Raw genomic sequence first — 20294 nt, forward strand, 5'->3', positions numbered from 1 at the left:
ACTGCGAAGCCTCATACCGCAATATAAGGAACGTCAAATACTAAGAAAGGGCGGCCTATGAAAGAATTACTACTTTCAATAAGTACACTTAAACGGCTAATTGGGAATAGAAAAACTGTAAAAAGCCCTCTGAGAAAGCCCCCCTCTAACCTTTGATAGTAAGCTTTTCTGTAGTCTGCCTGTTGATGTATTTTCCGTTTGAACTGTGCACAACATGAAGAGACGGAACACTGGCGGCTTGTCACAATGCCCCCCGATGACATCACAATAGCGCTGCTGCCTAGAAAACAAGCTGCGCAGAAGAAGTTGTTCTTTGGGTGGGAGGGTGGGCTAGTGGAAGGAGGGGGCAATCTCTTTTTTTCCCGGGTGGTAGGGGGATGACAGGAGAAGGGAAGCGGGTGGTGAGAAAGGTACAGAGGGCAGGGTTTGGGGGCTGGGAAGGAAAGGGAAAAGATTAGGGTTTGGGGATGATGAAAGGGCTTTCTACGGGTAAGGATGGCAAAGGGTGGCAGTGACGGAAAGTCAGGCAACCTGTCCTGTCCGTCTTTTTGTATCGTGAATTGGAAAGACTGCAAGGGGGAGGGGAGTTGCTTGCGCCCTAAAGGAGGAGTTATTCAGATTCATTGCAGTGGGCGGCGGCTGCAAAACGCACCATTCTTCTTGTTTTGGCTCTGCAAAGCAGCCTTTTCAAGGGTTGGCTTGGGTGACAAAATGTCTTGTGTAGGCGTGGGTTTGTCTCCCTCTCGCTCTCTCTCCCTAAGATGTGTCCGGCATAGGCCAGGGTGCCACTCGAGGCCCAAACCAATTCTGGTTATCGCTTCTCGGCCTTTTGGCTAAGATCAAGTGTAGTGTCTGTGAGGCTCGGCAGATGCAATGCACACTGGAAGGTTGCGCTTGCTAGTACTCTGGATGTATAGTATATTCATCTAGAGGAAAACATGGCCCTGCCAGGATCGAGGCTATTAGACTGAGTAAGTGTGGGGGCTATGGTGCAATGTGCCCCAGGACTGACGACCCTGGAGTGAGTCTGAGCTTGCTGGCTTGGGACCCCGGCGAGCTTTGGGCTCTGTAGCACACCGTACCTTGCCCTTTCATACTTTCTGCGCATATTGCTCTATCCCGGCCTTCTGGCTAGGAAGAGAAATTTTTATAATCATGGTCGGAGGTCCGTTCAGCTTTGGGCTGAGAAACCAACACCCGGTTGGAGGTCCGGGTCAGCTTCGGCTGAGAAACCAACACCCGGTTGGAGGTCCGGGTCAGCTTCGGCTGAGAAACCAACACCCGGTTGGAGGTCCGGGTCAGTTTCGGCTGAGAAACCAACACCCGGTTGGAGGTCCGGGTCAGCTTCGGCTGAGAAACCAACACCCGGTTGGAGGTCCGGTTAGCCTTGGGCTGAGAAACCAACACAGGTTGACGGTCCGGGCAGTTTCGGCTGCGAAACCAACAACTAGTAGCTCTCTACTCCACTTGGGTAAGATGCCTGGGTGGATGCTGGGAGCAACGACAAGGCTCAACCAGGCTTCGGCTTGGGGGAGCACCGAAGATCCCTGACCCTTGCTGTGGCCTTCTGGCTCAGAGGGACGGGGTTGATTTTTGGGGACCCTCTCCTCACGGAGGGGTCCACACGAATCCTAGCCTTTGCACTGTTTTTGGTGTGACTTCGGTCATGCATTTTTTGCGGTGCTTTGGAAAGCTTCATTAAATCAAAAATCTGTTCTTATCAGTTTAATATCTGATACGTCCCCTATCTGGGGACCATATATTAAATGGATTTTTAGAACAGGGAGATGGAAAAAGAGCTTGCTCTGTCCACTCCACGCATTGACCTGGTATTGCAGTACCTCCAGGAACGGTGCACCCCTTCTTAACCCAGTTTCCAAAAGCAGAACTCAATTCACCTGATTCATATTAGCCCGATTTAATGAATTGGAAGAAAGCATACGTCTTCATATGCACCTCAATTTGGCCCATTCACTTTTCACACTTCCTCCTTTTGTTTTTTATCTTTCACACTTTTGACTTTCTTTATTCATCCAAATAGCAAACTCATCACCACTCAACCTGACCAACTCGGCTATGTCCCCGTGCTGCAGTTCTCTGTCTTATCTAGATCATTTGCAATTGAATGGAATAGATCCCTTTTGGACAAAGTGGATTCACCTGCTGCTGCAGTGACCACAGGTGTGATAACATCTAGAATTGGCATCTGGTGCGATCTCTCCGCTTCCACTCCAAAGAAAGTTACCTGTTTATTCCTATCATGCATTGGTTTTTGGGGTTTTCTTTGAGTAATGATGATCTCTTTAGTAGTCTGTTGGCGCCCTCTCCTGGAGGAATAGTTTGCTTGCTCTTGGACATTCTAAAAGAGAGGTCATGATAGACATTGAGCTTCTGAGCTCAATTGGGGACAGTCATGGGTGATGAATGTTTGCAACCTACTGCGAAGCCTCATACCGCAATATAAGGAACGTCAAATACTAAGAAAGGGCGGCCTATGAAAGAATTACTACTTTCAATAAGTACACTTAAACGGCTAATTGGGAATAGAAAAACTGTAAAAAGCCCTCTGAGAAAGCCCCCCTCTAACCTTTGATAGTAAGCTTTTCTGTAGTCTGCCTGTTGATGTATTTTCCGTTTGAACTGTGCACAACATGAAGAGACGGAACACTGGCGGCTTGTCACAATGCCCCCCGATGACATCACAATAGCGCTGCTGCCTAGAAAACAAGCTGCGCAGAAGAAGTTGTTCTTTGGGTGGGAGGGTGGGCTAGTGGAAGGAGGGGGCAATCTCTTTTTTTCCCGGGTGGTAGGGGGATGACAGGAGAAGGGAAGCGGGTGGTGAGAAAGGTACAGAGGGCAGGGTTTGGGGGCTGGGAAGGAAAGGGAAAAGATTAGGGTTTGGGGATGATGAAAGGGCTTTCTACGGGTAAGGATGGCAAAGGGTGGCAGTGACGGAAAGTCAGGCAACCTGTCCTGTCCGTCTTTTTGTATCGTGAATTGGAAAGACTGCAAGGGGGAGGGGAGTTGCTTGCGCCCTAAAGGAGGAGTTATTCAGATTCATTGCAGTGGGCGGCGGCTGCAAAACGCACCATTCTTCTTGTTTTGGCTCTGCAAAGCAGCCTTTTCAAGGGTTGGCTTGGGTGACAAAATGTCTTGTGTAGGCGTGGGTTTGTCTCCCTCTCGCTCTCTCTCCCTAAGATGTGTCCGGCATAGGCCAGGGTGCCACTCGAGGCCCAAACCAATTCTGGTTATCGCTTCTCGGCCTTTTGGCTAAGATCAAGTGTAGTATCTGTTCTTATCAGTTTAATATCTGATACGTCCCCTATCTGGGGACCATATATTAAATGGATTTTTAGAACAGGGAGATGGAAAAAGAGCTTGCTCTGTCCACTCCACGCATTGACCTGGTATTGCAGTACCTCCAGGAACGGTGCACCCCTTCTTAACCCAGTTTCCAAAAGCAGAACTCAATTCACCTGATTCATATTAGCCCGATTTAATGAATTGGAAGAAAGCATACGTCTTCATATGCACCTCAATTTGGCCCATTCACTTTTCACACTTCCTCCTTTTGTTTTTTATCTTTCACACTTTTGACTTTCTTTATTCATCCAAATAGCAAACTCATCACCACTCAACCTGACCAACTCGGCTATGTCCCCGTGCTGCAGTTCTCTGTCTTATCTAGATCATTTGCAATTGAATGGAATAGATCCCTTTTGGACAAAGTGGATTCACCTGCTGCTGCAGTGACCACAGGTGTGATAACATCTAGAATTGGCATCTGGTGCGATCTCTCCGCTTCCACTCCAAAGAAAGTTACCTGTTTATTCCTATCATGCATTGGTTTTTGGGGTTTTCTTTGAGTAATGATGATCTCTTTAGTAGTCTGTTGGCGCCCTCTCCTGGAGGAATAGTTTGCTTGCTCTTGGACATTCTAAAAGAGAGGTCATGATAGACATTGAGCTTCTGAGCTCAATTGGGGACAGTCATGGGTGATGAATGTTTGCAACCTACTGCGAAGCCTCATACCGCAATATAAGGAACGTCAAATACTAAGAAAGGGCGGCCTATGAAAGAATTACTACTTTCAATAAGTACACTTAAACGGCTAATTGGGAATAGAAAAACTGTAAAAAGCCCTCTGAGAAAGCCCCCCTCTAACCTTTGATAGTAAGCTTTTCTGTAGTCTGCCTGTTGATGTATTTTCCGTTTGAACTGTGCACAACATGAAGAGACGGAACACTGGCGGCTTGTCACAATGCCCCCCGATGACATCACAATAGCGCTGCTGCCTAGAAAACAAGCTGCGCAGAAGAAGTTGTTCTTTGGGTGGGAGGGTGGGCTAGTGGAAGGAGGGGGCAATCTCTTTTTTTCCCGGGTGGTAGGGGGATGACAGGAGAAGGGAAGCGGGTGGTGAGAAAGGTACAGAGGGCAGGGTTTGGGGGCTGGGAAGGAAAGGGAAAAGATTAGGGTTTGGGGATGATGAAAGGGCTTTCTACGGGTAAGGATGGCAAAGGGTGGCAGTGACGGAAAGTCAGGCAACCTGTCCTGTCCGTCTTTTTGTATCGTGAATTGGAAAGACTGCAAGGGGGAGGGGAGTTGCTTGCGCCCTAAAGGAGGAGTTATTCAGATTCATTGCAGTGGGCGGCGGCTGCAAAACGCACCATTCTTCTTGTTTTGGCTCTGCAAAGCAGCCTTTTCAAGGGTTGGCTTGGGTGACAAAATGTCTTGTGTAGGCGTGGGTTTGTCTCCCTCTCGCTCTCTCTCCCTAAGATGTGTCCGGCATAGGCCAGGGTGCCACTCGAGGCCCAAACCAATTCTGGTTATCGCTTCTCGGCCTTTTGGCTAAGATCAAGTGTAGTATCTGTTCTTATCAGTTTAATATCTGATACGTCCCCTATCTGGGGACCATATATTAAATGGATTTTTAGAACAGGGAGATGGAAAAAGAGCTTGCTCTGTCCACTCCACGCATTGACCTGGTATTGCAGTACCTCCAGGAACGGTGCACCCCTTCTTAACCCAGTTTCCAAAAGCAGAACTCAATTCACCTGATTCATATTAGCCCGATTTAATGAATTGGAAGAAAGCATACGTCTTCATATGCACCTCAATTTGGCCCATTCACTTTTCACACTTCCTCCTTTTGTTTTTTATCTTTCACACTTTTGACTTTCTTTATTCATCCAAATAGCAAACTCATCACCACTCAACCTGACCAACTCGGCTATGTCCCCGTGCTGCAGTTCTCTGTCTTATCTAGATCATTTGCAATTGAATGGAATAGATCCCTTTTGGACAAAGTGGATTCACCTGCTGCTGCAGTGACCACAGGTGTGATAACATCTAGAATTGGCATCTGGTGCGATCTCTCCGCTTCCACTCCAAAGAAAGTTACCTGTTTATTCCTATCATGCATTGGTTTTTGGGGTTTTCTTTGAGTAATGATGATCTCTTTAGTAGTCTGTTGGCGCCCTCTCCTGGAGGAATAGTTTGCTTGCTCTTGGACATTCTAAAAGAGAGGTCATGATAGACATTGAGCTTCTGAGCTCAATTGGGGACAGTCATGGGTGATGAATGTTTGCAACCTACTGCGAAGCCTCATACCGCAATATAAGGAACGTCAAATACTAAGAAAGGGCGGCCTATGAAAGAATTACTACTTTCAATAAGTACACTTAAACAGCTAATTGGGAATAGAAAAACTGTAAAAAGCCCTCTGAGAAAGCCCCCCTCTAACCTTTGATAGTAAGCTTTTCTGTAGTCTGCCTGTTGATGTATTTTCCGTTTGAACTGTGCACAACATGAAGAGACGGAACACTGGCGGCTTGTCACAATGCCCCCCGATGACATCACAATAGCGCTGCTGCCTAGAAAACAAGCTGCGCAGAAGAAGTTGTTCTTTGGGTGGGAGGGTGGGCTAGTGGAAGGAGGGGGCAATCTCTTTTTTTCCCGGGTGGTAGGGGGATGACAGGAGAAGGGAAGCGGGTGGTGAGAAAGGTACAGAGGGCAGGGTTTGGGGGCTGGGAAGGAAAGGGAAAAGATTAGGGTTTGGGGATGATGAAAGGGCTTTCTACGGGTAAGGATGGCAAAGGGTGGCAGTGACGGAAAGTCAGGCAACCTGTCCTGTCCGTCTTTTTGTATCGTGAATTGGAAAGACTGCAAGGGGGAGGGGAGTTGCTTGCGCCCTAAAGGAGGAGTTATTCAGATTCATTGCAGTGGGCGGCGGCTGCAAAACGCACCATTCTTCTTGTTTTGGCTCTGCAAAGCAGCCTTTTCAAGGGTTGGCTTGGGTGACAAAATGTCTTGTGTAGGCGTGGGTTTGTCTCCCTCTCGCTCTCTCTCCCTAAGATGTGTCCGGCATAGGCCAGGGTGCCACTCGAGGCCCAAACCAATTCTGGTTATCGCTTCTCGGCCTTTTGGCTAAGATCAAGTGTAGTATCTGTTCTTATCAGTTTAATATCTGATACGTCCCCTATCTGGGGACCATATATTAAATGGATTTTTAGAACAGGGAGATGGAAAAAGAGCTTGCTCTGTCCACTCCACGCATTGACCTGGTATTGCAGTACCTCCAGGAACGGTGCACCCCTTCTTAACCCAGTTTCCAAAAGCAGAACTCAATTCACCTGATTCATATTAGCCCGATTTAATGAATTGGAAGAAAGCATACGTCTTCATATGCACCTCAATTTGGCCCATTCACTTTTCACACTTCCTCCTTTTGTTTTTTATCTTTCACACTTTTGACTTTCTTTATTCATCCAAATAGCAAACTCATCACCACTCAACCTGACCAACTCGGCTATGTCCCCGTGCTGCAGTTCTCTGTCTTATCTAGATCATTTGCAATTGAATGGAATAGATCCCTTTTGGACAAAGTGGATTCACCTGCTGCTGCAGTGACCACAGGTGTGATAACATCTAGAATTGGCATCTGGTGCGATCTCTCCGCTTCCACTCCAAAGAAAGTTACCTGTTTATTCCTATCATGCATTGGTTTTTGGGGTTTTCTTTGAGTAATGATGATCTCTTTAGTAGTCTGTTGGCGCCCTCTCCTGGAGGAATAGTTTGCTTGCTCTTGGACATTCTAAAAGAGAGGTCATGATAGACATTGAGCTTCTGAGCTCAATTGGGGACAGTCATGGGTGATGAATGTTTGCAACCTACTGCGAAGCCTCATACCGCAATATAAGGAACGTCAAATACTAAGAAAGGGCGGCCTATGAAAGAATTACTACTTTCAATAAGTACACTTAAACGGCTAATTGGGAATAGAAAAACTGTAAAAAGCCCTCTGAGAAAGCCCCCCTCTAACCTTTGATAGTAAGCTTTTCTGTAGTCTGCCTGTTGATGTATTTTCCGTTTGAACTGTGCACAACATGAAGAGACGGAACACTGGCGGCTTGTCACAATGCCCCCCGATGACATCACAATAGCGCTGCTGCCTAGAAAACAAGCTGCGCAGAAGAAGTTGTTCTTTGGGTGGGAGGGTGGGCTAGTGGAAGGAGGGGGCAATCTCTTTTTTTCCCGGGTGGTAGGGGGATGACAGGAGAAGGGAAGCGGGTGGTGAGAAAGGTACAGAGGGCAGGGTTTGGGGGCTGGGAAGGAAAGGGAAAAGATTAGGGTTTGGGGATGATGAAAGGGCTTTCTACGGGTAAGGATGGCAAAGGGTGGCAGTGACGGAAAGTCAGGCAACCTGTCCTGTCCGTCTTTTTGTATCGTGAATTGGAAAGACTGCAAGGGGGAGGGGAGTTGCTTGCGCCCTAAAGGAGGAGTTATTCAGATTCATTGCAGTGGGCGGCGGCTGCAAAACGCACCATTCTTCTTGTTTTGGCTCTGCAAAGCAGCCTTTTCAAGGGTTGGCTTGGGTGACAAAATGTCTTGTGTAGGCGTGGGTTTGTCTCCCTCTCGCTCTCTCTCCCTAAGATGTGTCCGGCATAGGCCAGGGTGCCACTCGAGGCCCAAACCAATTCTGGTTATCGCTTCTCGGCCTTTTGGCTAAGATCAAGTGTAGTATCTGTTCTTATCAGTTTAATATCTGATACGTCCCCTATCTGGGGACCATATATTAAATGGATTTTTAGAACAGGGAGATGGAAAAAGAGCTTGCTCTGTCCACTCCACGCATTGACCTGGTATTGCAGTACCTCCAGGAACGGTGCACCCCTTCTTAACCCAGTTTCCAAAAGCAGAACTCAATTCACCTGATTCATATTAGCCCGATTTAATGAATTGGAAGAAAGCATACGTCTTCATATGCACCTCAATTTGGCCCATTCACTTTTCACACTTCCTCCTTTTGTTTTTTATCTTTCACACTTTTGACTTTCTTTATTCATCCAAATAGCAAACTCATCACCACTCAACCTGACCAACTCGGCTATGTCCCCGTGCTGCAGTTCTCTGTCTTATCTAGATCATTTGCAATTGAATGGAATAGATCCCTTTTGGACAAAGTGGATTCACCTGCTGCTGCAGTGACCACAGGTGTGATAACATCTAGAATTGGCATCTGGTGCGATCTCTCCGCTTCCACTCCAAAGAAAGTTACCTGTTTATTCCTATCATGCATTGGTTTTTGGGGTTTTCTTTGAGTAATGATGATCTCTTTAGTAGTCTGTTGGCGCCCTCTCCTGGAGGAATAGTTTGCTTGCTCTTGGACATTCTAAAAGAGAGGTCATGATAGACATTGAGCTTCTGAGCTCAATTGGGGACAGTCATGGGTGATGAATGTTTGCAACCTACTGCGAAGCCTCATACCGCAATATAAGGAACGTCAAATACTAAGAAAGGGCGGCCTATGAAAGAATTACTACTTTCAATAAGTACACTTAAACGGCTAATTGGGAATAGAAAAACTGTAAAAAGCCCTCTGAGAAAGCCCCCCTCTAACCTTTGATAGTAAGCTTTTCTGTAGTCTGCCTGTTGATGTATTTTCCGTTTGAACTGTGCACAACATGAAGAGACGGAACACTGGCGGCTTGTCACAATGCCCCCCGATGACATCACAATAGCGCTGCTGCCTAGAAAACAAGCTGCGCAGAAGAAGTTGTTCTTTGGGTGGGAGGGTGGGCTAGTGGAAGGAGGGGGCAATCTCTTTTTTTCCCGGGTGGTAGGGGGATGACAGGAGAAGGGAAGCGGGTGGTGAGAAAGGTACAGAGGGCAGGGTTTGGGGGCTGGGAAGGAAAGGGAAAAGATTAGGGTTTGGGGATGATGAAAGGGCTTTCTACGGGTAAGGATGGCAAAGGGTGGCAGTGACGGAAAGTCAGGCAACCTGTCCTGTCCGTCTTTTTGTATCGTGAATTGGAAAGACTGCAAGGGGGAGGGGAGTTGCTTGCGCCCTAAAGGAGGAGTTATTCAGATTCATTGCAGTGGGCGGCGGCTGCAAAACGCACCATTCTTCTTGTTTTGGCTCTGCAAAGCAGCCTTTTCAAGGGTTGGCTTGGGTGACAAAATGTCTTGTGTAGGCGTGGGTTTGTCTCCCTCTCGCTCTCTCTCCCTAAGATGTGTCCGGCATAGGCCAGGGTGCCACTCGAGGCCCAAACCAATTCTGGTTATCGCTTCTCGGCCTTTTGGCTAAGATCAAGTGTAGTATCTGTTCTTATCAGTTTAATATCTGATACGTCCCCTATCTGGGGACCATATATTAAATGGATTTTTAGAACAGGGAGATGGAAAAAGAGCTTGCTCTGTCCACTCCACGCATTGACCTGGTATTGCAGTACCTCCAGGAACGGTGCACCCCTTCTTAACCCAGTTTCCAAAAGCAGAACTCAATTCACCTGATTCATATTAGCCCGATTTAATGAATTGGAAGAAAGCATACGTCTTCATATGCACCTCAATTTGGCCCATTCACTTTTCACACTTCCTCCTTTTGTTTTTTATCTTTCACACTTTTGACTTTCTTTATTCATCCAAATAGCAAACTCATCACCACTCAACCTGACCAACTCGGCTATGTCCCCGTGCTGCAGTTCTCTGTCTTATCTAGATCATTTGCAATTGAATGGAATAGATCCCTTTTGGACAAAGTGGATTCACCTGCTGCTGCAGTGACCACAGGTGTGATAACATCTAGAATTGGCATCTGGTGCGATCTCTCCGCTTCCACTCCAAAGAAAGTTACCTGTTTATTCCTATCATGCATTGGTTTTTGGGGTTTTCTTTGAGTAATGATGATCTCTTTAGTAGTCTGTTGGCGCCCTCTCCTGGAGGAATAGTTTGCTTGCTCTTGGACATTCTAAAAGAGAGGTCATGATAGACATTGAGCTTCTGAGCTCAATTGGGGACAGTCATGGGTGATGAATGTTTGCAACCTACTGCGAAGCCTCATACCGCAATATAAGGAACGTCAAATACTAAGAAAGGGCGGCCTATGAAAGAATTACTACTTTCAATAAGTACACTTAAACGGCTAATTGGGAATAGAAAAACTGTAAAAAGCCCTCTGAGAAAGCCCCCCTCTAACCTTTGATAGTAAGCTTTTCTGTAGTCTGCCTGTTGATGTATTTTCCGTTTGAACTGTGCACAACATGAAGAGACGGAACACTGGCGGCTTGTCACAATGCCCCCCGATGACATCACAATAGCGCTGCTGCCTAGAAAACAAGCTGCGCAGAAGAAGTTGTTCTTTGGGTGGGAGGGTGGGCTAGTGGAAGGAGGGGGCAATCTCTTTTTTTCCCGGGTGGTAGGGGGATGACAGGAGAAGGGAAGCGGGTGGTGAGAAAGGTACAGAGGGCAGGGTTTGGGGGCTGGGAAGGAAAGGGAAAAGATTAGGGTTTGGGGATGATGAAAGGGCTTTCTACGGGTAAGGATGGCAAAGGGTGGCAGTGACGGAAAGTCAGGCAACCTGTCCTGTCCGTCTTTTTGTATCGTGAATTGGAAAGACTGCAAGGGGGAGGGGAGTTGCTTGCGCCCTAAAGGAGGAGTTATTCAGATTCATTGCAGTGGGCGGCGGCTGCAAAACGCACCATTCTTCTTGTTTTGGCTCTGCAAAGCAGCCTTTTCAAGGGTTGGCTTGGGTGACAAAATGTCTTGTGTAGGCGTGGGTTTGTCTCCCTCTCGCTCTCTCTCCCTAAGATGTGTCCGGCATAGGCCAGGGTGCCACTCGAGGCCCAAACCAATTCTGGTTATCGCTTCTCGGCCTTTTGGCTAAGATCAAGTGTAGTATCTGTTCTTATCAGAACAAACTGAGCTAGCTACACTTGACGAGATACGATCAGGGAGACAAGCTCCGAAGCCCAGCCGAGACCGAAAGAGGGAGATCGGACGGAAGAAGAGCTTGGCAGAAAGAAGCAAGAAGACGAAGGCTCGGAGAAGACTTGGGGAGACCAGAGGAACTTCGAGGAGGAACACAGCGGGAGAAGACACCCGGAGAAGAATCCAAGATCCAGCTCCGGGAACTCAAGCAGGAACCAGCCATGGCAAGCAAGCCAGAGAAGGCAGCCAAGAAGGCTCAGGACCCAGGGACCTCCAGGAAGGCTCATCCAGAGGCTTCTTCGGCCCAAGAGGCCCCTACCTCCGACGCTAGCCAGCCGGAGGGAGCCCGGACGCCGCCTGAAAAGGCTCCAACCCTGGAGCCTTGGATGCGGCAGACGGTCGCCCTGAAGCTGAAGGCGGTGGATGGTAGGTTGCCGGACATGTCCAGCGACGTGTTCTGCAAGAAGATGATTCTGGATCAGGGCTTCTCCAGGGCGGAAACCCTGAGTGTCCAGACCTTCATGACTGGCATTTTTCTGGTAACCTTTGCCACGGTGAATGCCTGCAGGAGATACTGGGAGGCGATGAACGCAGCGATGCCGGACTCCCCTTTTCATTCTTTTTTAGGATCCTGTCCTATACAGAGGGATGAGAAGAGGATCACGGTCTCCATGCGGAACCCGCACACCCCAGGAAGAGACATCTCCACGTTCCTGGGACGTCTCTGCACAGTGGTGAGGGAGCCATCCCACATCCTTAACGGCAACGGATTCTGGACGGGTAAGTGGTCAGTAACCGTTCGACTCCACAGGGAACCGGCATCCGAGGATGGTCTCCAGCACCTGCCCCCGACATTCTCTCTGGGAAACTCCTTTGGTCTCATCTACTACCTGGACATGCCACACAACTGCAGGAAATGTGGCGGGAAAGGGCATTCGATGAAGACCTGCAAGGAGGACGCCTGCAGGGTTTGCCGGGTGACAGGACACAGCTCCAAGGACTGCCCAAAGAAGAAGACTTGCAACCTATGTGGACAGGCGGACCACCTTTACAAGGACTGCCCACAGCGGGAGAAATCCTGGGCAAGGGTTGCCGCGGCGACCCAGTATCGGGTAGTCACAGCTTCGTCGACCAAGGCAGCTACGACCAAGGCCACAGAGGCCAAGGACAAGGCGGCCAAGAACCCAGCGACCGTGGCTCCAGCCGATGCCCCAGCAGCCACGGAGTCCAGGGAAAAGAAGGGTAAGAAAACTGTTGCCCCCTCCCTGGTCCCCCCCCCTGTCACCCCTGTCCAAACCCCTCCCCCCCGGCCAACCCTACTGAGGATTCCACTACCTCCACCTCATTTCCCTACTCCTCAGTTGGTCTCCTCACCCCCCCCCCAAAGCCCACTCTCCCCCCCCAGACCATGAGAGCAGAGGGCCTCAGCACTCTTGCACTTTTCACCGAGGAGGATTTTCCAGCTCTTGTCTCCTCAGGTACAGGCCAAAGGAAAAGGAAGGTGGAAGATAGTCCTGTCGCAGAACCTTCCAAGCTGTTCATTGTGGACCCCAATCCACCCCAGGAAGAGGAGGATGGCCTCCTCCCAGAACCGGACGTGTTGGAGCAGATGGTGGAGTCCCTTGTGGCCGAAGAAGAAATGGAGGAGTCGGAAGCCACTGAGGCACCATCCCTGCTTGATCAGCTAGCAGAAGAGGGTCTGCTGGAGATACCCTTACCAGCAGGTGCCAAAGAGGAAGAACCGCCCGACCGGAGTGGTAACTAAGGCACACCGCCTGCTCTAACTTTCTCTTTCCTCCAATGACTGCTAACATTAACATCTTTTCCATTAATGTTAGGAGCATCAGAGACAAGTTCCGACGTCAGACAATTTTTGCGTTCCTTAACACTCAGTCTAGTGATGTATTTTTCCTGCAGGAATGCTCCCTTCCCTCCTCTAGGTCCTTCAACCATCTGGCCAGGGAGTGGACCCATGGCCCATCCTACTGGTCTGGCGGGGGCGACTGTAGGTCCGCGGGGGTCGCCGTGCTGATCAGGGGAAGCGCCTTCACATTGGACTCTGTTCAGGAAATCGTCTGCGGCAGGTTACTGCTCGTGGATGGCACCTGGGCGGGAGAACCTGTCAGGTTCATCAATGTGTATGCTTCTCCTGTGAAGAGCGATCGACTGGAGCTCCTCCAAGCCCTGCGCCCTCAGCTCGCTACCGCCAGGACGGTAGTGATGGCCGGGGATTTCAACTGCCCGATTGAGGAGGATGGACGCAGTTCTGGAACGGCTGCCAAGTTGGACGTCACATCCAAACTGCTCATTGAGATGGTGACCGAAGCCTCTCTTGTGGACGTTGTTGGCTCCATCGGACACGGATCCGTGAACTATTCATGGTGCCGATCCGATGGCTCGCTGCGTTCCAGGATTGACTTTGTGTTTACCTCTCGGGCGGTTGGGCGGAGTGGGCACTCGATGGTCCCCTGCTTCTTCTCTGACCACAGAGCCATTCACTTTCAAGGTGTGCTTGGCCATGGCTTCCCCATTGGCCCGGGCTCCTGGAAGCTGAACTGCTCTCTGCTGGAAAAGGGTGAGATTCTGGAGGAGCTTAGAGCTGCCTACTCCACGTGGCGGGCCTACAAGGCGGGCTTCCAGTCTGTTTCTGACTGGTGGGAATACGTTAAACTCGAGTTCCGTTTCTTCTTTCAGGCAAAGAGTCAACAACAGGCGTGTCTGAAGAGGAGGGACTTCAGGAGACTCCAGCGTGAGCTGCGTTCCCTGCAGGACCTTCTTCGATGCGGCTGGGACGTGAGAGAGGAGCTGGAGGAGACTAAGAGGAGCCTGAAAAGGCACTTCGAGGAGGAGTCCGAGCGAATTGTCTTCCGTTCCAAAGTGGAGAACCTGGAGAAGGGTGAGAAATGTAACTCGTTCTTTTTCAGGAAACTCCACGCCGGTCACACGCCCATGAATGAACTACGAGACGAGAGTGGAAACATGCGACGCGGGAAAGAGAACGTGATGAAGGTCGTCAGCGACTTCTACAGCGAACTCTACGCCCGCAAGACTACTGACCCCGAGGCCGCCGATAAGTTCCTGTCAGGTATCACTAACCATCTTGACCCTGCAGACGCGGCGGCCATGGATGTTCCTCTGACGGTGGACGAGCTGCTCTCGGCCGCCAAATCCTTTAGTTCTGGCAGGACACCGGGCAGTGACGGCCTCCCAGCAGAGCTCTATGTAGCGCTGGGAGACCTAATCTGTCCGGACCTGTTAGGGCTGTATGAGGAGATGGTGGTGGAGGGCAGAATGCCTCCATCTCTGAGGGAAGGAATGGTCACGATCCTGTACAAGCGTAAAGGAGAGAGGTGCGACCTGAAGAATTGGCGTCCCATCACCCTTCTGAACGTCGACTACAAGATCCTGGCCAAGACGATGGCAACGAGATTGAAGACTGTTATCGGACGGATCATCCACCCGGATCAGACCTGCGGCATCCCCGGACGTCGCATCGCAGACAGCCTGGCTCTCATGCGGGACACGGTCGAGTACATCAAAGCCCGCCGGGTGCACGCAGCCCTGATCTCGTTGGATCAGGAAAAGGCCTTCGACCGTGTTTCCCATGAGTTCCTGGGCAAAGCTCTGCACAGGTTAGGTTTGGGTAACATGTTTTGCTTGTATGTCCAACTAATGTATTTTGATATTCACAGCTCGGTGTTGGTGAACGGCTGGAAGACTGACCCCTTCCCGGTCCTCTCAGGGGTCAGACAAGGCTGTCCTCTGTCACCTCTTCTTTTTGTTTGTGTTATAGAACTCTTTGCAGAGGCTATCCGGCGGAATGGAGAGATCAGAGGGATCACCGCACCAGGACCAGAACGCTTCGAGGTCAAGTGCTCGCTCTACATGGACGACGTGACCGTCTTCTGCGCGGACCGGCGCTCAGTCGACACCCTCGTCCAGACCTGTGAGACCTTCGGACGGGCTTCGGGAGCCAAAGTCAACTGCGGGAAGTCGGAAGCCATGCTCTTCGGGGACTGGCAGCCGGCCTCTTCCGCCCCCTTCCCTTTCAGCATCCAGCCGGATTTCATCAAGGTTCTTGGAGTCTGGTTCGGGAAGGAAGGAGCAGCCCTCAAGTCCTGGGAGGAACGCTTGACCAAGATCACCCAACGGATCGGTCTGTGGAGCCTCAGACGCCTCACCTGTGAGGGCAAAGCACTGGTCCTGCGTAACGAGGTACTGCCCGTGCTGCAGTACACGGCCCAGGCCTGGCCCCCCCTTGCCACCGTGTGCAGGGCCATTACCAGGACGGTGTTTCGTTTTGTCTGGGGATCCAAGATGGACAGAGTAAAGCGGAGCATCATGTACAAGGATCCTCGCAAGGGTGGGAAGGGCGTACCCGATATCCCCACCCTCCTGCGATCCTCCTTCGTATGTGACTGCGTTCGCCGAACTCTGCGAGTCAAGAGAGGTTCCGCGGGTGGGTCCATGTCTCGCTTCTTCCTGCTCCCCCTTTGGAGACGGTTAGGCTGGGACAAGTGGGACAGCTCCTTCCCCTACAACTGGACGGCGCCATGGTTCTACGGAGACGTGGTTCGGTTTGTGAGGGAACACCAACTGGAGGGACTCAAGCCTGATTTGTGGAAGCCAAAGACTATCCACAAACTCATCAGAGCCAAGGACGAAATGGAGAACATTCCAGGACTTCATCACGACACACTGGAGACTGTTTGGACAAACGTGTCATCGGCTGGATTGACCAACGGGCACAAGGACTTGTCATGGATGGCGATACAGGGCGGACTACCCGTCCGGTCATTCATGCATGCCCGGAACCTGTGCAAAACCCGGTACTGCCCAAGGTGCCCCTTCGTAGAGGAAACATCGCTGCACGCCTTTTGGGACTGCCGTTTCGCACAGCGCCTGTTGGTTGCCCTGGAGGATGACCTGAGGAACTCCGTCCCCAGAGGGAGCCTATCGTACCATTCCGTACTTTATGGACTCTTCCCTGGGACTCACACCGTTGGAGCCATCCAGGAGGCTTGGCGCCTTATGAACTGCTTTAAGGACGCTATTTGGGTCGCCAGGAACCGGCTCATCTTGAAGAGGGAGAGGATGTCTATCCAGGATTGCCGCAGGCTGATCCACAGCCTGCTCAGAGACTATTCCATCATGGACAGTCCGGACGACAGCGCCGAGGAGGAGGTTTAGACCTCTTCCATGCCCCCTCCCTCCTTTTCCCGTTATGTGCGTCTTTCAATAAAGCTTCGGGCCTGTGATTTCCCCACCCTATCCCCCTTTTCCCCTACCCCCATCCCCCAATCGCCGGTTCGTCGTTATTTATTGTCTAACTTTTTCTTTCAGCTTGAGTGTTATGGATAAGCATAGGAGTGTGATGTATAGTTTAGTGCGTCGTACTCTATGGCTATGTAAGAAGGATTGTATAGTTCTGTGTGTACGGGGCTGCGGCACTGTACACGGTTTGTTACCTTTTTGTGAGTAGTGCATGATAATAAAGATGCTGTTAAATCAAAAATCTGTTCTTATCAGTTTAATATCTGATACGTCCCCTATCTGGGGACCATATATTAAATGGATTTTTAGAACAGGGAGATGGAAAAAGAGCTTGCTCTGTCCACTCCACGCATTGACCTGGTATTGCAGTACCTCCAGGAACGGTGCACCCCTTCTTAACCCAGTTTCCAAAAGCAGAACTCAATTCACCTGATTCATATTAGCCCGATTTAATGAATTGGAAGAAAGCATACGTCTTCATATGCACCTCAATTTGGCCCATTCACTTTTCACACTTCCTCCTTTTGTTTTTTATCTTTCACACTTTTGACTTTCTTTATTCATCCAAATAGCAAACTCATCACCACTCAACCTGACCAACTCGGCTATGTCCCCGTGCTGCAGTTCTCTGTCTTATCTAGATCATTTGCAATTGAATGGAATAGATCCCTTTTGGACAAAGTGGATTCACCTGCTGCTGCAGTGACCACAGGTGTGATAACATCTAGAATTGGCATCTGGTGCGATCTCTCCGCTTCCACTCCAAAGAAAGTTACCTGTTTATTCCTATCATGCATTGGTTTTTGGGGTTTTCTTTGAGTAATGATGATCTCTTTAGTAGTCTGTTGGCGCCCTCTCCTGGAGGAATAGTTTGCTTGCTCTTGGACATTCTAAAAGAGAGGTCATGATAGACATTGAGCTTCTGAGCTCAATTGGGGACAGTCATGGGTGATGAATGTTTGCAACCTACTGCGAAGCCTCATACCGCAATATAAGGAACGTCAAATACTAAGAAAGGGCGGCCTATGAAAGAATTACTACTTTCAATAAGTACACTTAAACGGCTAATTGGGAATAGAAAAACTGTAAAAAGCCCTCTGAGAAAGCCCCCCTCTAACCTTTGATAGTAAGCTTTTCTGTAGTCTGCCTGTTGATGTATTTTCCGTTTGAACTGTGCACAACATGAAGAGACGGAACACTGGCGGCTTGTCACAATGCCCCCCGATGACATCACAATAGCGCTGCTGCCTAGAAAACAAGCTGCGCAGAAGAAGTTGTTCTTTGGGTGGGAGGGTGGGCTAGTGGAAGGAGGGGGCAATCTCTTTTTTTCCCGGGTGGTAGGGGGATGACAGGAGAAGGGAAGCGGGTGGTGAGAAAGGTACAGAGGGCAGGGTTTGGGGGCTGGGAAGGAAAGGGAAAAGATTAGGGTTTGGGGATGATGAAAGGGCTTTCTACGGGTAAGGATGGCAAAGGGTGGCAGTGACGGAAAGTCAGGCAACCTGTCCTGTCCGTCTTTTTGTATCGTGAATTGGAAAGACTGCAAGGGGGAGGGGAGTTGCTTGCGCCCTAAAGGAGGAGTTATTCAGATTCATTGCAGTGGGCGGCGGCTGCAAAACGCACCATTCTTCTTGTTTTGGCTCTGCAAAGCAGCCTTTTCAAGGGTTGGCTTGGGTGACAAAATGTCTTGTGTAGGCGTGGGTTTGTCTCCCTCTCGCTCTCTCTCCCTAAGATGTGTCCGGCATAGGCCAGGGTGCCACTCGAGGCCCAAACCAATTCTGGTTATCGCTTCTCGGCCTTTTGGCTAAGATCAAGTGTAGTATCTGTTCTTATCAGTTTAATATCTGATACGTCCCCTATCTGGGGACCATATATTAAATGGATTTTTAGAACAGGGAGATGGAAAAAGAGCTTGCTCTGTCCACTCCACGCATTGACCTGGTATTGCAGTACCTCCAGGAACGGTGCACCCCTTCTTAACCCAGTTTCCAAAAGCAGAACTCAATTCACCTGATTCATATTAGCCCGATTTAATGAATTGGAAGAAAGCATACGTCTTCATATGCACCTCAATTTGGCCCATTCACTTTTCACACTTCCTCCTTTTGTTTTTTATCTTTCACACTTTTGACTTTCTTTATTCATCCAAATAGCAAACTCATCACCACTCAACCTGACCAACTCGGCTATGTCCCCGTGCTGCAGTTCTCTGTCTTATCTAGATCATTTGCAATTGAATGGAATAGATCCCTTTTGGACAAAGTGGATTCACCTGCTGCTGCAGTGACCACAGGTGTGATAACATCTAGAATTGGCATCTGGTGCGATCTCTCCGCTTCCACTCCAAAGAAAGTTACCTGTTTATTCCTATCATGCATTGGTTTTTGGGGTTTTCTTTGAGTAATGATGATCTCTTTAGTAGTCTGTTGGCGCCCTCTCCTGGAGGAATAGTTTGCTTGCTCTTGGACATTCTAAAAGAGAGGTCATGATAGACATTGAGCTTCTGAGCTCAATTGGGGACAGTCATGGGTGATGAATGTTTGCAACCTACTGCGAAGCCTCATACCGCAATATAAGGAACGTCAAATACTAAGAAAGGGCGGCCTATGAAAGAATTACTACTTTCAATAAGTACACTTAAACGGCTAATTGGGAATAGAAAAACTGTAAAAAGCCCTCTGAGAAAGCCCCCCTCTAACCTTTGATAGTAAGCTTTTCTGTAGTCTGCCTGTTGATGTATTTTCCGTTTGAACTGTGCACAACATGAAGAGACGGAACACTGGCGGCTTGTCACAATGCCCCCCGATGACATCACAATAGCGCTGCTGCCTAGAAAACAAGCTGCGCAGAAGAAGTTGTTCTTTGGGTGGGAGGGTGGGCTAGTGGAAGGAGGGGGCAATCTCTTTTTTTCCCGGGTGGTAGGGGGATGACAGGAGAAGGGAAGCGGGTGGTGAGAAAGGTACAGAGGGCAGGGTTTGGGGGCTGGGAAGGAAAGGGAAAAGATTAGGGTTTGGGGATGATGAAAGGGCTTTCTACGGGTAAGGATGGCAAAGGGTGGCAGTGACGGAAAGTCAGGCAACCTGTCCTGTCCGTCTTTTTGTATCGTGAATTGGAAAGACTGCAAGGGGGAGGGGAGTTGCTTGCGCCCTAAAGGAGGAGTTATTCAGATTCATTGCAGTGGGCGGCGGCTGCAAAACGCACCATTCTTCTTGTTTTGGCTCTGCAAAGCAGCCTTTTCAAGGGTTGGCTTGGGTGACAAAATGTCTTGTGTAGGCGTGGGTTTGTCTCCCTCTCGCTCTCTCTCCCTAAGATGTGTCCGGCATAGGCCAGGGTGCCACTCGAGGCCCAAACCAATTCTGGTTATCGCTTCTCGGCCTTTTGGCTAAGATCAAGTGTAGTATCTGTTCTTATCAGTTTAATATCTGATACGTCCCCTATCTGGGGACCATATATTAAATGGATTTTTAGAACAGGGAGATGGAAAAAGAGCTTGCTCTGTCCACTCCACGCATTGACCTGGTATTGCAGTACCTCCAGGAACGGTGCACCCCTTCTTAACCCAGTTTCCAAAAGCAGAACTCAATTCACCTGATTCATATTAGCCCGATTTAATGAATTGGAAGAAAGCATACGTCTTCATATGCACCTCAATTTGGCCCATTCACTTTTCACACTTCCTCCTTTTGTTTTTTATCTTTCACACTTTTGACTTTCTTTATTCATCCAAATAGCAAACTCATCACCACTCAACCTGACCAACTCGGCTATGTCCCCGTGCTGCAGTTCTCTGTCTTATCTAGATCATTTGCAATTGA

General features: G+C 49.4%; 8 non-coding genes and 2 pseudogenes across 8 annotated transcripts; all 10 read left to right on the forward strand.

The window, feature by feature from the left end:
* The first annotated feature begins 1670 nt into the window (after window positions 1-1670).
* LOC142262457 (U2 spliceosomal RNA) lies at window positions 1671-1863 on the forward strand. Its single transcript, XR_012729838.1, has one exon. It is a non-coding gene; the product is annotated as a U2 spliceosomal RNA (small nuclear RNA).
* Window positions 1864-3250: 1387 nt separating this feature from the next.
* On the forward strand, window positions 3251-3441 carry LOC142262436 (U2 spliceosomal RNA). The gene has a single exon (XR_012729824.1). It is a non-coding gene; the product is annotated as a U2 spliceosomal RNA (small nuclear RNA).
* A 1387-nt stretch (window positions 3442-4828) lies between these two features.
* LOC142262437 (U2 spliceosomal RNA) lies at window positions 4829-5019 on the forward strand. The gene has a single exon (XR_012729825.1). It is a non-coding gene; the product is annotated as a U2 spliceosomal RNA (small nuclear RNA).
* A 1387-nt stretch (window positions 5020-6406) lies between these two features.
* LOC142262438 (U2 spliceosomal RNA) lies at window positions 6407-6597 on the forward strand. The gene has a single exon (XR_012729826.1). It is a non-coding gene; the product is annotated as a U2 spliceosomal RNA (small nuclear RNA).
* A 1387-nt stretch (window positions 6598-7984) lies between these two features.
* On the forward strand, window positions 7985-8175 carry LOC142262439 (U2 spliceosomal RNA). Its single transcript, XR_012729827.1, has one exon. It is a non-coding gene; the product is annotated as a U2 spliceosomal RNA (small nuclear RNA).
* Window positions 8176-9562: 1387 nt separating this feature from the next.
* LOC142262440 (U2 spliceosomal RNA) lies at window positions 9563-9753 on the forward strand. Its single transcript, XR_012729828.1, has one exon. It is a non-coding gene; the product is annotated as a U2 spliceosomal RNA (small nuclear RNA).
* A 1387-nt stretch (window positions 9754-11140) lies between these two features.
* Window positions 11141-11244, forward strand: LOC142262480 (U2 spliceosomal RNA; annotated as a pseudogene).
* Window positions 11245-16672: 5428 nt separating this feature from the next.
* Window positions 16673-16876, forward strand: LOC142262453 (U2 spliceosomal RNA; annotated as a pseudogene).
* A 1387-nt stretch (window positions 16877-18263) lies between these two features.
* On the forward strand, window positions 18264-18454 carry LOC142262441 (U2 spliceosomal RNA). The gene has a single exon (XR_012729829.1). It is a non-coding gene; the product is annotated as a U2 spliceosomal RNA (small nuclear RNA).
* Window positions 18455-19841: 1387 nt separating this feature from the next.
* On the forward strand, window positions 19842-20032 carry LOC142262443 (U2 spliceosomal RNA). The gene has a single exon (XR_012729831.1). It is a non-coding gene; the product is annotated as a U2 spliceosomal RNA (small nuclear RNA).
* Window positions 20033-20294: the final 262 nt, after the last annotated feature.

Source organism: Anomaloglossus baeobatrachus, unplaced genomic scaffold (genome assembly GCF_048569485.1).
Source record: "Anomaloglossus baeobatrachus isolate aAnoBae1 unplaced genomic scaffold, aAnoBae1.hap1 Scaffold_2452, whole genome shotgun sequence".
NCBI classification, from domain to species: domain Eukaryota; kingdom Metazoa; phylum Chordata; class Amphibia; order Anura; family Aromobatidae; genus Anomaloglossus; species Anomaloglossus baeobatrachus.